The following is a 14,033-nucleotide window of genomic DNA, read 5'->3' as shown; positions in this document are numbered from 1 at the left end:
TTGGATAAACCACAGGCATGGCAAGATGAAATATGATGTCCTTTAATATGTGTACTTCAAGAAATTATGTTTCACTGGAAGGCATCTGGCATTTCTGCAGCTGAAATGGAATTTCAGTAAAATACAATAGAAACGAGGCCCTCATCATTAATACGTCTCCCTCGCCAGTTTCTGGGGCTTCGGTAAACAAAGGCTGTTGGCAAAAAAGTGCAAGCTATTCATAGAAGTACTCACAAAGTCCTCAGGAAGGATTAGCAATATGTGGCTGTCACCCTGAGTGGCCCAGTGGGTCCCGAGGAAGCTGGCGTTCCAGGAGTAACAGCAGAAGCAGAGGCGTGGCAGGTCCTAGCTGTCTGAGGGGAAAGAAGGCAGATGTGCTCAAAGCACAATAGTCATCTGACAGAAGCACCACCACCACAAACAGAACTGCTCCTGCCACTGCACCGACCCGGGGTGAGCTTCTCCTCTCTAAGTGCCTAGCAAGATCCTCCTCAGCCTGCAAGGGCCATTTCAAACACTTTGTCTTCTTGTGCTACCTTGGCTGATTTACAATGACTTAATCTCTCCTTTCTCTAGGTCCTCAGGACCATTTAGTTCCTACCCAGCGATGCTGCTAATTACTCCCTCACGCATGAAGTCAGGACTTAGTAAGGACCTACTATGAATCAGGTACTAGGGATTTCTAGGCTTTTCCTCGCAACAGCCCTCTGTGATAGGTACGAGCATTTCTCCCATTAAATAGACAAGAACACTGAGGCATATGGGGCGAAGTAATTTACTAAAACCACACAGCCTATGAGTAGTTAAGCTGAAATTTAAGGTCACATTGCTCTTGTCCTAGAACCTAAAATTTTTGTTTTAATTTTTTTTAATGTTTGTTTATTTGAGAGAGATAGAGAGAGAAAGAGCATGAACGGGGGAAGAGCAGAGAGAGAGGGAGACACAGAATATGAAGCAGGCTCCAGGCTCTGAGCTGTCAGCACACAGCCTGACGTGGGTCTCAAACTCACGAACCGCGAGATCATGACCTGAGCTGAAGTCAGATGCTTAACTGAGTGAGCCACCCAGGTGCCCTAAAACCCAAACTTTTAACTAATAGCTTATATCACCTTAACATGGCATTATCTTATATGATTTTAGATTACTTTGCATTTATCATATTTTATGTGTTACATACATATATTTATATATGCATGCATGTACTCTCTCAAAATGAATAAATAAACATTTAAAAACAGAAAGAAGTTAAGCGGTCTCATTTCTAATCTCTGCTCTACCATTAACAAGCTCAGGATCTCTTGCGTTGTTTAACCTTAAAAGCGCTGCTCAGGATACCTGCTTATTCTAACCAGAATACTAACATGGCATTATCTACAGTACGCTATAATGTATAAATATAACATTATAATACAATGCAATAAATGGTAAGCTGGGGCTGATGAGTCCTGCTTACATTAACCATTCTCTTCCCAACTCCAGATTCTATGACATCATGTCGGTAACTTAATACTGGTCGTGGTACTGCATCATGGCAACTGTGCCTGATACAAAGATGTTTTCTTGAAAATCTGGTTAAACATTTACCAACACTAGTGATTGTATTATTTTATAGTTACTGATATAACAGTCCACATCTGTTACTTAATTGTGAGCTCCTCCAGTGAAAGGATCCGATTTTCAGGACGTCTTTTTTTTTTTTTTCAGAGCTTGTCTCCAGCACAGTGCCTAGCACAGGGCGGGTGCTCAGTAAATTGTTCTCCCGCGAATGAGTGAATATTTTACAGCATCTTTCACAGCTTTAACAATATTTACTCCCATTAGTCTAACAGCCTCAATGTTTGTAATATCACTGCAGTGGGTTGCCAAGGGATAAAATGTATAAAGTCTCAAGTGCAATTCTTCGTTTCTCAGCTGAATTGCTTCACAGGGAAGGAAGGCACCGCATAACAAGTACCTAACACTTATTTCTACCTGGAAGGATGCTGTCTGCTCAGGGAGACTAAACTGGAGTCTACAGCAGCTCCAAACAAAATGACTACAAATACACAACTGAAATACAAATGTTTGAGTTACTTATGTATGCTTGCCTTTTGTTTTCTTTCTTTGGCGCCTTTTCTCCTGCTCTGTCTTAACGTGACTTGGAAGTGATCCATACATTAAAACCCTAGGTTCTTGGACTAAAAGAAAATCTTTTTCAAAATGATTTAAAAAAAAAATAAAAATGAAAGCTCGATCATTTTTCACAAATGCTGCTGCTGCTCCTGTAGTCCAGAAAGTTAATTTTTTATAGAGAATATTCCAGAAACCGTTTCTATCACAGGTTAACATGGGCTTTGGAATCTGAAAGACTGTTTATGCATCTCAGCTCTGCACTGGCCAACTGTGTGATCCTGGGCCTCAGATATCTCTTCTGTACAACAGATATAACGTATCTAGCTCAAAGGGAGAAATCCAGATAATGTATTGGGAAGTACTTTGCATAACATCTAATCTACAATAAAGATTCAGCAGGTGGGATAATTTTTTTGGACATCTAGCACACCACCTTTAAACTAATATGTTTTGAATGAATGATTAAATGGGAAAGATAAAAACAAAAACATAACAAAGAGCTCCTCAAGGTTTAAACATTCATCCACTTTTTTTCAGAACTGTCTATTACTTTCTGTGATGTGGGAATGTTACATATCTGCACTGTCCCATATGGTAGCCACTAGTCATGTGAGACTATTGAGCACTTGAACTGTGTAGTATGACTGAGAACCTTTATCTTTTTTATTTTATTTTTTTAAATATTTTTTTTAACGTTTATTTATTTTTGAGACAGAGGGAGACAGAGCATGAACGGGGGAGGGTCAGAGAGAGGAAGACACAGAATCTGAAACAGGCTCCAGGCTCTGAGTTGTCAGCACAGAGCCCGACGCAGGGCTCAAACTCACAGACCGCGAGATCATGACCTGAGCCGAAGTCGGCCGCTTAACCGACTGAGCCACCCAGGCGCCCCGATCTTTTTTATTTTATATAAATTTTATATAAATTCAATTCACCCAAATTTCAACGCCTGTATGTGGCTTATGGCTACTATATCAAAGTGAATGTCAAGGATCAACTACAGGAAACTAGATCTTGGACTTAGTACAAAATTTTTAAAAACTTACTCATTTTTTGAAAAACAAAATGAGTAAGTTTCTTTTTTTTTTTTTGGTTCCTTGTTTATCCTGCTCTCACCCACAAAACTGGAAAAGCTTGTGAAATTTCCCATTTTTGAGAGAGAGCTTCGGGTGCTACAATTATAGCCGCCACCACCCCCTTTTAAAAAATTTTTAGAGTCAGCTTTTAAAGATTCTACCTGCCTGCTTGGATATATTTAAGTTCTGAGGATTTCCGACAGGCACTGGGGTCACTCATCAGAATATAATGGGAGATGAAAAGAGTCAGAAGTCACGAGTGGCCAGGTCTGTGGGCCACAAACCTTTCTCAGAGTTCAAATGTGGTTGCAGTTAGAGGTGGCCCCAATTATGCTGCGTGAGCTGCTGGTAAATGTGACCTGGCAGCCTCACCAGCTTCATTTGTTCTTAAGTATTCCACGAGGGAGGAACGCATAAATTTGTTTTAGGTAGTGCCTTGAGTAATGAGGAGAAAAGATGCTACATGCATTTTAAAAATGTTGTGATAAAGAGGTGCTCCAAGCATTAATATTTACAAACATCTACAGCACTAAATCATAAAAGCATAATGACCCTTAGAAAACATCTGACTCAAACTATTTATTTTACAGTTGAAAAAGCTGAGAAGTGACCAGCTCAGGCACAACAAGATAGCGCAGAGCTAAGACTGTAACTAGGGTGTGCTGGTTCTCTGGGCTCTTTCTTCTATACCCCACAGGCGGTTGCAAATAGAAAGGAAAAAAAAAATGAATCTATTTTGAAAGACTGTCGGAATGTCAAAGCACTTGTAAGCTAAGAAAAGTTATATGCAAATGTACTGTAATGTGATATTGGGAAAGGGCTGGGAATCATTTATGTATTTTCCCTAAATTTGCTCCCCCCGCTTCTCTGCAGGCACACATTGACTACAATTCTCTCAGAGGCCATAATACCCTCTTGGAGTAAATTAGGCAGGTTGGAAAATTGCATTAACTCTTTCTACTCCCCAGGGAACGCATTTGGCAAATCCCTGCTTCAGTGCACTAATTTTCCTCCTGGTGTGTGGCTAATGCACTGGGGGAAAAGGGGCTTATTGGGTGTGCCGGTGAGGTCAGGGACCACATTATCGCGACTTTATTGCCAATGAGATGAGCGAAGCCTCCCACATGTAAATCAAAGAGTTAACAATGGGGCCGGGTGGCTGCTCTGGCTTTGTCGTTTCAGGGTCACCAATGGACAGGCTGTGATCTGTCATCTTTCAGACACTTGGGTTTAGCAGCCACTATATTTTGCAAACCGTCAGTTGTGTTCCCACAAAGCCCATAACATAGTATTACACAGCCTGAAATCACTCAATCTGAGGACTCATTCTGCTCCTACCACCTAATCTTCCATGGGATTGAGAAGCCAAGGTGAGCTCAGAAATCTATGCAGCCATTATTTCTCTGTTTTTCCAATTTCCTACTTTGATACAGGCACAACTGTGGACTCTGAACCTAGCATTCACTTCCAGATTAGAAACTCAAAATAGCTTCATTTCCCTCCCTACAAAAGAAGAATTGCTTCAAGATTAGAAATGAATATAACACTCTCCCCCACTGCTGCCACATTTCTGCACACATTGATACTTGTCTTTTTCTCATGGGAAAAAAAAGAAAAGAAAAGAAAGAAAGAGAAACAAGAAACAAACTATAATTCTACTAGAAAAGGTGAGACTAGCAAGTGCCCATCTCAATTCCTAATGCATGGTTTTTAGAAAATAAGGATTTGCAATTCTGTGAGTGGAGTTATGTGCATGGAAAATTAATTCAAGAGGTTAACTCAATCAATATTAACCTTCTGGAATCTTCTCCACTTTTTCCAGTGGCTGCAGGCTAATGTGGAGGGATTCTGTGAGACCCAGGCTTCTGAGCATTCAAGTTCATTAGGCATGCATCTCATTTTGGCAGGAAGCCACCCTCTTTAAGCAGAGCCCAGTCACAGATAAACGGAGGGCAGTCATCTCCCGACTAATAAATGCAAGGCTGCAGAGTCAGGGCTGCCAATCTTGTGCCACGGCGGGGGGGCGGGCAAAGGGGTGGAGAGAGCGATGGTGCTTTGCATCTCCTCTGATCCCAGAGCAGACAACACAGCCAAAGAGGGAGGAAGCCCCAGACCAGCTCTCAGAGGCAAGATGAAAACCACCCATACAAACAGGAACAACACAATGTGTTTGGCCTCAGTGGTGCATTTGTCCCCGAGAGCTTAGAGCATCTTACAAACCCTTTCTATTAACTCTCCGTGGCGTCCTTGGGAAAGGAAGGGAGACCAGGGCGGCAGCAGAAATTGGGATAGTGAGGCACAGAGAAGCCTGGGGATGAGGTTGAGGGTGATCCCCGAGGGGTAGATAAGAGTGGAATAGAGGGCTGATGGACCCATCAACAGTTTTCAGGCACGACCACTGAGAAAAAGCCAGAACAATGCAGTTGGCATACTCTGCTATGAAAAACTGAAATGTTCACGGGTGCCAGGAAGTAACATAAAGGAATGAAGCAAGAGTGCGTATAATCACAGGGAACAGTGAAGACTGCTGTCAAAAGCACTTAGGAAACCTGTTGTTTTTGGTGGAATCTCCCGATCTATATACACTGGAAATTTAACAGTTTTAAAATACAGCACAAGCCCAACAAAACATGCTGCCAGGTCTAACCCAGCCAGCAGGCCAGCAGTTGGTGCCATTTGCCTTCATTAATTAATACACCAGTTCAGGGACACCTGGGTGGCTTAGTCCGTGGAACGTCTGACTTTTGATTTTGGCTCAGGTCACGATCCCAGGGTTGTGGGATCGAGTCCCGCATCAGGCTCCGCACGATGAACGTGAAGCCTGCTTAAGATTCTCTGTCTCTCGCTCCCTTCGCCCTTCTGCCCTGCTCACGCACTGTCTCTAAAATAAATAAATGAATGAATGAATGAATGAATGAATGAAATACAGAAGCTCATAGTTGAAACCTCCTTTCTCCTGCCTGAATAGAGATGGCAAGACTTAGCTTCCTGTCATCATGTGAAACAAGATGGCATTGTGGTTCATCCTGAGCACACACAATGTGTAAACTTGGTTAAGAAGCTGTGACAGCAGCATGATCCAGGCCACAGAAATCAACACTGGAAGCAAAGATGCCTTGAACAGGATGCCCAGAGGATGTGAGACTGCCTTCCTGCTTTGTAAGAAAAACAAAGGACAGCCACTTCATTAGAAAGTTAGTAACAAAGATCTGTTCACATCTTTTTAATTCTGGGGCTAATTGTCTAATATTTTGAGGCCCTTTCGGGCCAACCAGCTCTCCACAAACTTGATATATCTCTACCCCATGACCCACGTTGCATCTATCTCTTAAATCCCTGCACATCTGTCTGTCAAACAGCTGTCTAGGTATTCACATCTTTGCTAATATGCTAGAGAGGCTAATCTTTAGGATTTTTATAACCCCTGGAGGTGGGAGAAGGTAAGCCGACTGATGAAATCCCTTCTGCATTAATGGGCGATAAAGTAAAATCTGATCCCCAAGGGCCATGATACAGAATCCCTCTGGTCCTACTTTTATGTGGGTCATATATCTTAATAGGTTTTCAAGCAATTTAGAAGACAAGACAAAGCAGCTGGTAAGGGCCAATTTACAAGGCCTCAGTTCTCCAGCATCACACATGCTGCCCTGTAACAAAAGCCCAATTGGTGTAAACAAGCCGTTTCCAAACAGGAAGGCACATACACACATCTGAGAAATTCCTCCTGCCCCGAACACACTAGCTTGATTTCATAGAAGCCTCATTGTCTTATTTATCCCATGACCTGCTACATCTGTTCAGTATTTATATTCCTTCTTGGCGATTTCAAAATGGCCACTCTGAGCCCCGTAAATACTAGCTGCTTTCCGTGTGTCTGTTGTAAAGGGGAAAAATAAAACTCTGTCCATTCATCCTCTGAATGAACCAGCAACCCACAGACATCTTCCTTTATACTAGTGGTTCCATGGCAACATTTTCACCGGTTCGGAGGTAAGAAAGTGATAACAGATCCTACATGTGATAATAATTTAGCTAAGTAATTTCATATTATGCAAATCCAAGGCAAGCTGTGATCTGAGGTGTGCCGGTGGGGTACAGTGTGGTTGCATGAATCAAGACAGGGTAATCCGCAGGGGGAGAAAATGAGTCTCGCTCTTCAAGGTGCCTTCTGCTCTGGAATACATGCAGGAAAATTAATCAGTCACTAACATCACCAGGTTATTCTCTCTCATTACAAATCAGAGTAAACAATTACTGCATTAAGCACTCACTGAGAGGTTTCAAAAGGCCACTGGTGCTTACTGCTGATTTTCATAAATGATCTTCAAGGAGCTCCCCCGGGGATGGGAGATCTGGGGAGGTCTAGGGAGAGGTTAGTGAGAAATGCATCTCATTACCATGGTGATGAAATGCAACATGCAGCCTGGCTACGGAATTGGTTGTCATGATTTAGGCTGTGGGTTTCTGGTTTTCTGGGGAAGTGTCAAACCTTAATTGATGGCAGGCTCCCTGGGCACCCAGTGATTTTCTTCTGAGCACTGACCATAAGAAGGTAAGCCATGAAAATGGGATCCAGGCTCCAATATTTAGAACTCTATGACTTCTGATAATTTGGTTGAAATAGGACAGAATCACCTACACTTCACTGAGTTGTGGGGATCTACAGAGAGTAAAGCATTCTAAGTGCCAGCCCTTGAGTAGCACTCTATGAGCAGTCACTATTTTATCCATTTATTTATTTTGCCAAGGTCTAGCTCCCCCATTACCTGCACATGTTCCATAAAAGCAGGCACAGTGCTCCTATCTCATGCATTGCAATATTAATGGTACCTTGCAAAGTGCCAGCTATATAGTAGGAACTCAGCTAATGTGCTGTCAGTGAATAAACAAATGAAAAAAGAATGGCTATTTTCTTTGAAAAAGGGAGCCCCTTTATTTATTTAGAGCTGCTTTATTTATAAAGTCTAAGTAGAAAGCTGAAACCAGGATGGTTCAACTTTAGAAATTCCACTCTACCCCTTGATTCTACCAAGGGGAAGAATTTTGGACAAGAGACAAAATGTAAGAATGCCAACGTGTGAGACATTCTTGAGATGAGTCAGTCTGGAGAAAGCAAATGCAATGAACTAATAGATAGGAGGTAATTCTTGGAGAAGTCACAGGTCTGTATCTTATGTCCTCTTCCCTTTCTTTGGGGCATGATTGATAATGCCCGTCCCTCTCCTGAGGCTTCAAGCTGCCATGATGACACAACCACAGAACTTAAAGCCTGTTGTAGGAAGAAGCTATGAAATCAATGATTTTTCTTATTACTTCTGTGGCTATAGGGCACAGCTTGCACTCAGACAAGCATATCAACAGAGAGAGGCGATAGAATGTGATTTTAATACTAAGTGAGCCCTGAGAACACACCCAATGGGTTGGTGAACAATGGGTTGGTGAACAACCTAGTCTCAGCCTCACAGAGTCCTGTTTACTTTTGGATCAAAGGCTAACATATTACTCTGTGAGGGTGCATGAAGGTGTAGGGTGGAACGTGCATCATATGCGTTGAATTCCAAACTGACTGTTGTACCTCACCAACAGACAGAACCTTTTGGCCTGGGAGAGCAACAGTTCCTTTAAATCCAAGTGGTTTCCTAACCAGAATGTGTAACTAAGTCTGCGCAGGCAGCTCAGGGGCAATTAATGCTCTTCTGCTTCCCAGGGGAACATAAGGCAGATCAATGAAATGCTCAAATCAGATATTGCTTTCAGAACAGAGAAGGAGTTATCAGGTTTATTTTTCCTGACTAAACTGTGTAATAAATAACCTCTGTATTTATTCAGTTGTATAGTTTGTGAATTAATGGTATTTACTGAGTGTTTACCATATGTACCTTACTGGGTCTCATAGGAAAAGAAGCCTATTGTCGGCCAATAAAAGCCAAATGCCTTAGCTTCTCATTCAATGACACTGATTATCTGATCCTACTAACCATTTTGGCTTCAACTCCACACACTGCTACCCATGGAACCCAATCCTCCAGTCACTGGAACTACCCTGCAACCTAACTGTGCCATGACTGTTTAAGGATCGGAGGGTCTTGGAAATTGCCTTTCCTTCCTCCTCGATTGGACTAATTAAAAACCTATTTAAGATTAAGCATTACGTTCAAGCACGACTTCTTCAAAAAGCTTTCCTGACTTCCCTCACCCTGTCTTCTGCTTGTGTGTGCAAGCATGTACGTGTGTGTATGCGAACATACTGTAAAATGCATTGTGGTAGGCATAATAAAGGCCTCCCCAAAGATGTTTACATCCTTCTCCACAGAACCTGTGAATGTGTTATCATGCACGGCTAAAGGATCTTTGCAGATAGGATTAAATTGTAAATCTTGAAATGGGGCAAGTTATTCAATGTGGTCACAAGCGTTCATAAAAGTGGAAGAGGGGGACAGAAGTCTTGTAGTTAGAGAAGGTGTGCCAATGAAAGAGGCTGAAGTGATGTCATTGCCCGCTCCAAAGATGCAGGGGGCACAAAAGACAAGCAAAGCAGGTAACATTTAGGAATTGGAAAAGGAAGAGAAATGATGTTTCCCCTAGAGCTTCCAGAAAGAATGCAACTCTGTCAAAACCTTGTATTTAACCCACTGAGACCTATTTCAGACTTCTGACCTCCCAAATGGCAAGATAATAAATTTGTCTTGTTTTAAGCCAGCAAGTGTGTGGTGATGTGTTGTATTAGCAATAGGAAACCAATGCACACCCATAACATTTTATTGATTTTGTTTCCATGTTTTTCTCCTTCCACAGAACTGCATGTTTCTTAAAGTAGGTTAAAAGTAGCAACCCAATATCAAAGGTGTCCATGTCAGGCCCTGTCAAAGTATATGCATTACCTACAACATCAGATTAGGAAGTGTAGGCATTGGGATCCAGCATCTAGTATTGGGCTCCAGACTGTTGGATTATCAGCTTTATCACATATAGGACCAGGACGTGGGGTGAGTATCATTTCTCTGCCTCAGTTTTCTTGTCTGCAAAATGGAGATAAAAATGATGCCTATACTAAAGGGGAGTGGTGAGAATTTGTTGATTAGCTCCTATACAGAGCTTAAAACAGATGTCTGATACATAATAAGCAATATGCAGATACTTAACAATAGAAATTAGCATCCCCACTTTGAAGGTAATAAAACTGAAGCTCAGAGGGTTTAATGCACTTGCCCTGCAGAGCAGGGATGGGAACAAAATATAGCCCATCCCCTCACCTTGAACATATGAGAAGACTACTTGTTTCTTGACTGAATACACCAACAAATCCATAAAGCTCTTTCCCTAATGGGGGAAACAGCACTTACAACAACACATTAGAAAGAATGAACCACTGAAGGTATTTATGAATGTTTTAAGGAGAGGTGAAAAAGGGGTTATGTTTTGATGGAAATGAGAGAGACAAATACTGGTATAATTTGGTAGGTACATAGGTAGTGGTCACATCAGAAAATAATGTGTGACAATGCCAGGCAGGTTTTAAGCTGAGAGGATGATTGGCTTGGGGAGATTCGTACTTACTGAAATAATGGTTCACTCTGGAAGCGTGCTAAAGAGTCAAAAATCAGAATCACAGATAATGGTGTTTTCACAGACTTCACAGAAGAGCGTGCATTTCTTTGTGACCTGAGTACATCAGATTGCTGGGCCCCACCTCCAACGCATTTCAGACTTGGTAGGGCTGGGGTCAGGCTGCAAAATTTGTATTTCTAACAATTAGCAGGTGAGGCTAATGGTTGTGGTTAGGAGACCACACTTAGAGGCCCACTGATCTATAGCAATTATTTCCCCACTCTCTTAGTTCCAGATTACTTCCAAAAGAATCGCAAAGGGAATTTAATTGTCTCAATCTAACGTTTCAGGGAATTGAAAGGGAAGTCCTGTCTGAGTATTTGTAACAGCATGAAACCCATTAAAAGTACAAGACTCCAAGAAAGCAAATCGGCTTTATTCCGGAAAGCTTTTAAAGGACTTGCAACAACAAGGAAATGATTCTAAGGCAATGGCCACATCAAATACTCAGTTCTCAATATACAGGGCCATTTCATTCTATGCAGAAAGTATCTCCTGACTTAACTAAATCTCTTAGGCTGTACTTCCAACACCACCCCCATCAATTTGTCCACATTTGAGGACAGGATTTTATGGATATAAGCGAGAAATCTTTAAGAGGCTTTCAGTTGGCTTTCTGTGTTAGTACTTTGGTAAAAAAACATTCTCACTGCAGCCAAGGCATAGAAGGCTAATCAACCAAAGAAGACGCATTCCTGACACAGATACAAACTCAACACTTCTTGCTCCATTCATCAGATAGGCTGGGACTCTCTCTTACAGCTTTTCTTTTACCTCCTTTTTAAATTTCTCATCTAGCTAAGAAATAACTTTGGGCTCAAAGTGAAACGAATTGAAAGTGAATAATCAAGTGTTTAAATTAAGATGATGAAATATTAAAACACTGCTAGTTAAGAAAAAGCGAGAAGGTTATCTTTGATCAAAATTGAGGGCAGCCATTGGGCAAGATGAGCAGAAAAGAATAAATGTACACTTTTGCAAAAGTTATCTCTGTCATCTTTAAAATTAATCACCCATCAAAATACACAAGAAATACTGTGTTTGAGGATGTGGGTCATGAAGCAACATACCTATAACCATAGGAATGTAAATGGCCTTCAAAAACTCTTAATTATGAATAGCCATACTGTTAATGCTCAGTGGTCGGTAAGAAGTTATTACAATTTTAAAAGTTACTAAGCAAAAACATAATCAATGTTTTAATAGAAAAATGATAAGTAACTGATTTATTTGTAAAACTACTCTCTACAATTTTCCACCCAGCACATTCTCAACAGGAAGTTGTAAATGTAGTTGTAAATTAATGCAAACATTGCAAACAACATACACTAGAATGAACTAATATACAGTCCTCCATTATCCACAAGGGATACCTTCCAAGACCCCCAGTGGATGCCTGGAACTGCAGCTAATACTGAACCCTATAAATACTATGTTTTCTTTTTGTATATATACCTACCTATGATAAATTTTTATATATAAATTAGAAACAGAGATAGCAGCACCTGGGTGGCTCGGTTGGCTAAGCATCTGACTTCGGCTCAGGTCATGATCTCAGGGTTTGTGAGTTTGAACCCCATGTCAGGCTCTGTGCTGACAGCTCAGAGCCTGGAGCCTGCTTCGGATTCTGTGTCTCCCTCTCTCTCTGCCCCTTCCCTGCTCACATTCTGTCTCTCTCGGTCTCAAAAATAAAAAGCATTAAAAAAAAAAAGAAACAGAGATTAACAACCATAACTAGTAATAACATACTGTAATGTGGTCTCTCTCAAAACACCTTCCTGTACTGTACTCACCCTTATTCTTATGATGATGTGAGATGATAAAATGCCTAAGTGAGCAGATGAAGTGAGATGAATGAGGTCAGCATTGTGATGCAGTGTTAGGCTTTTGCTGACCTGACATACAACAGAAAGATAACCTGCTTCCAGACTACAGTTGACTGAGGGTAATGAATCTGCAGAAAACTTTGGATAAGGGGGAACTGTTTGCCTCTTAGCTCAAAGATGAGTGTTTCCCACCAGTAGATATAAACTGACTGGCAAAGGTGCAATTTCTCTCTCACTTTGCATGGGTGGAGATTTATTCCCTACTCAGTAAAATAGAAATATGATGCTAAAAGGAAAAAACATTAAAACAATACTGGAACACAGCCACACTCATTAAATGTGAGCCATTAAAATGTTCTATAATGCATTTAAATGCCATTAAAATGTTCTGTTAGGACACACGTATGCCAGATCTTCCAGTCTGTTGATTCATCTCTGTATTCTTCATAGCATCTTATAAATAATGTTCCTGCTATTACTAGCTTTGTGACTTTGGTCAAGTTAGCTTTATCTTAGTAGTTAAAAATCCTTAACGTGGGCCAGGCATTCTTCTAAGAGCTTTAAAATTCTAACTTATCTTATAACCCAGTGAGGAAGGCATTATTGTTATTCCCAATCTATAGATGAGAAAACTGAGGCACAAAGAGATTAATAAATTTGTCCAAGGGCATAAATTTGATAAGAAGCAAATCCAGAATTTTTTTTTTACCATAAAGCTTCTGTGTCTCAATTTAGAGAATAGGAGAACCCACCTTGTGGAGCTGTAAAGATTCCATAAGTTAATTTTGTTAAGCCTTTGGATGAGAATGCGGCCTCTGGTTATTGATGAGAATGTGTTAGCTAAAAATAGTGGTGCTAAATAAACAATTTTTGGATGAGAAGTTTGACTTTGCAACAGTCACTGCAATAGTCACCATTACAAACATACCCCCCCCAAAGTAATTAAATACCATTTAATAGATAATTACTCTTAGCAAAAAGAAATTCCATTTCTTGATAATCACCTTACTACCTCTAATAAATTTTCTGTATGGATAGTACTGAGGAATACATATGTGTAACGCATTATCGACTGAAAAGGTATCAACATATTTTTCCAACTCAGTTTGGAATCCAGACTGTTGAGAGCCACAGTTGAAAACAATATCCAAGATTGTCAAATGGACTTTGGAATGAGCTCTGAGAGGGATGGAAGGTTGCAGGTTGAAGCAAAAGCAATTAGTTACCCATCATGCGGTTATTGATCTTCCTGTCTTTTTTGTTATCAGGACCTCAGAGGCGAGATAAAAGCTGTGACTTCAATACATCACAATTTGGAGTAAATATTAATAACCTTTAGAATGTAGGGGTTGTATTCTTCTGTGAGATACAGACAGTAACTAGCTCTGACCCCTGCAAAGGGGAAGTAATT

At 40.9% G+C, this 14,033-nt stretch overlaps 1 pseudogene; it reads right to left on the bottom strand.

Moving 5' to 3' along the window:
• Positions 1-268: 268 nt before the first annotated feature.
• LOC125153194 (retinal rod rhodopsin-sensitive cGMP 3',5'-cyclic phosphodiesterase subunit delta-like) overlaps positions 269-14,033 on the bottom strand; it is a 64,106-nt pseudogene continuing 50,341 nt past the window's right edge.

Source organism: Prionailurus viverrinus, chromosome A2 (assembly GCF_022837055.1).
Source record: "Prionailurus viverrinus isolate Anna chromosome A2, UM_Priviv_1.0, whole genome shotgun sequence".
In the NCBI taxonomy this organism is placed as follows: domain Eukaryota; kingdom Metazoa; phylum Chordata; class Mammalia; order Carnivora; family Felidae; genus Prionailurus; species Prionailurus viverrinus.
The sequence above is the reverse complement of the archived record's forward strand: the minus strand, read 5'-3'. Positions and strand labels throughout refer to the sequence as shown.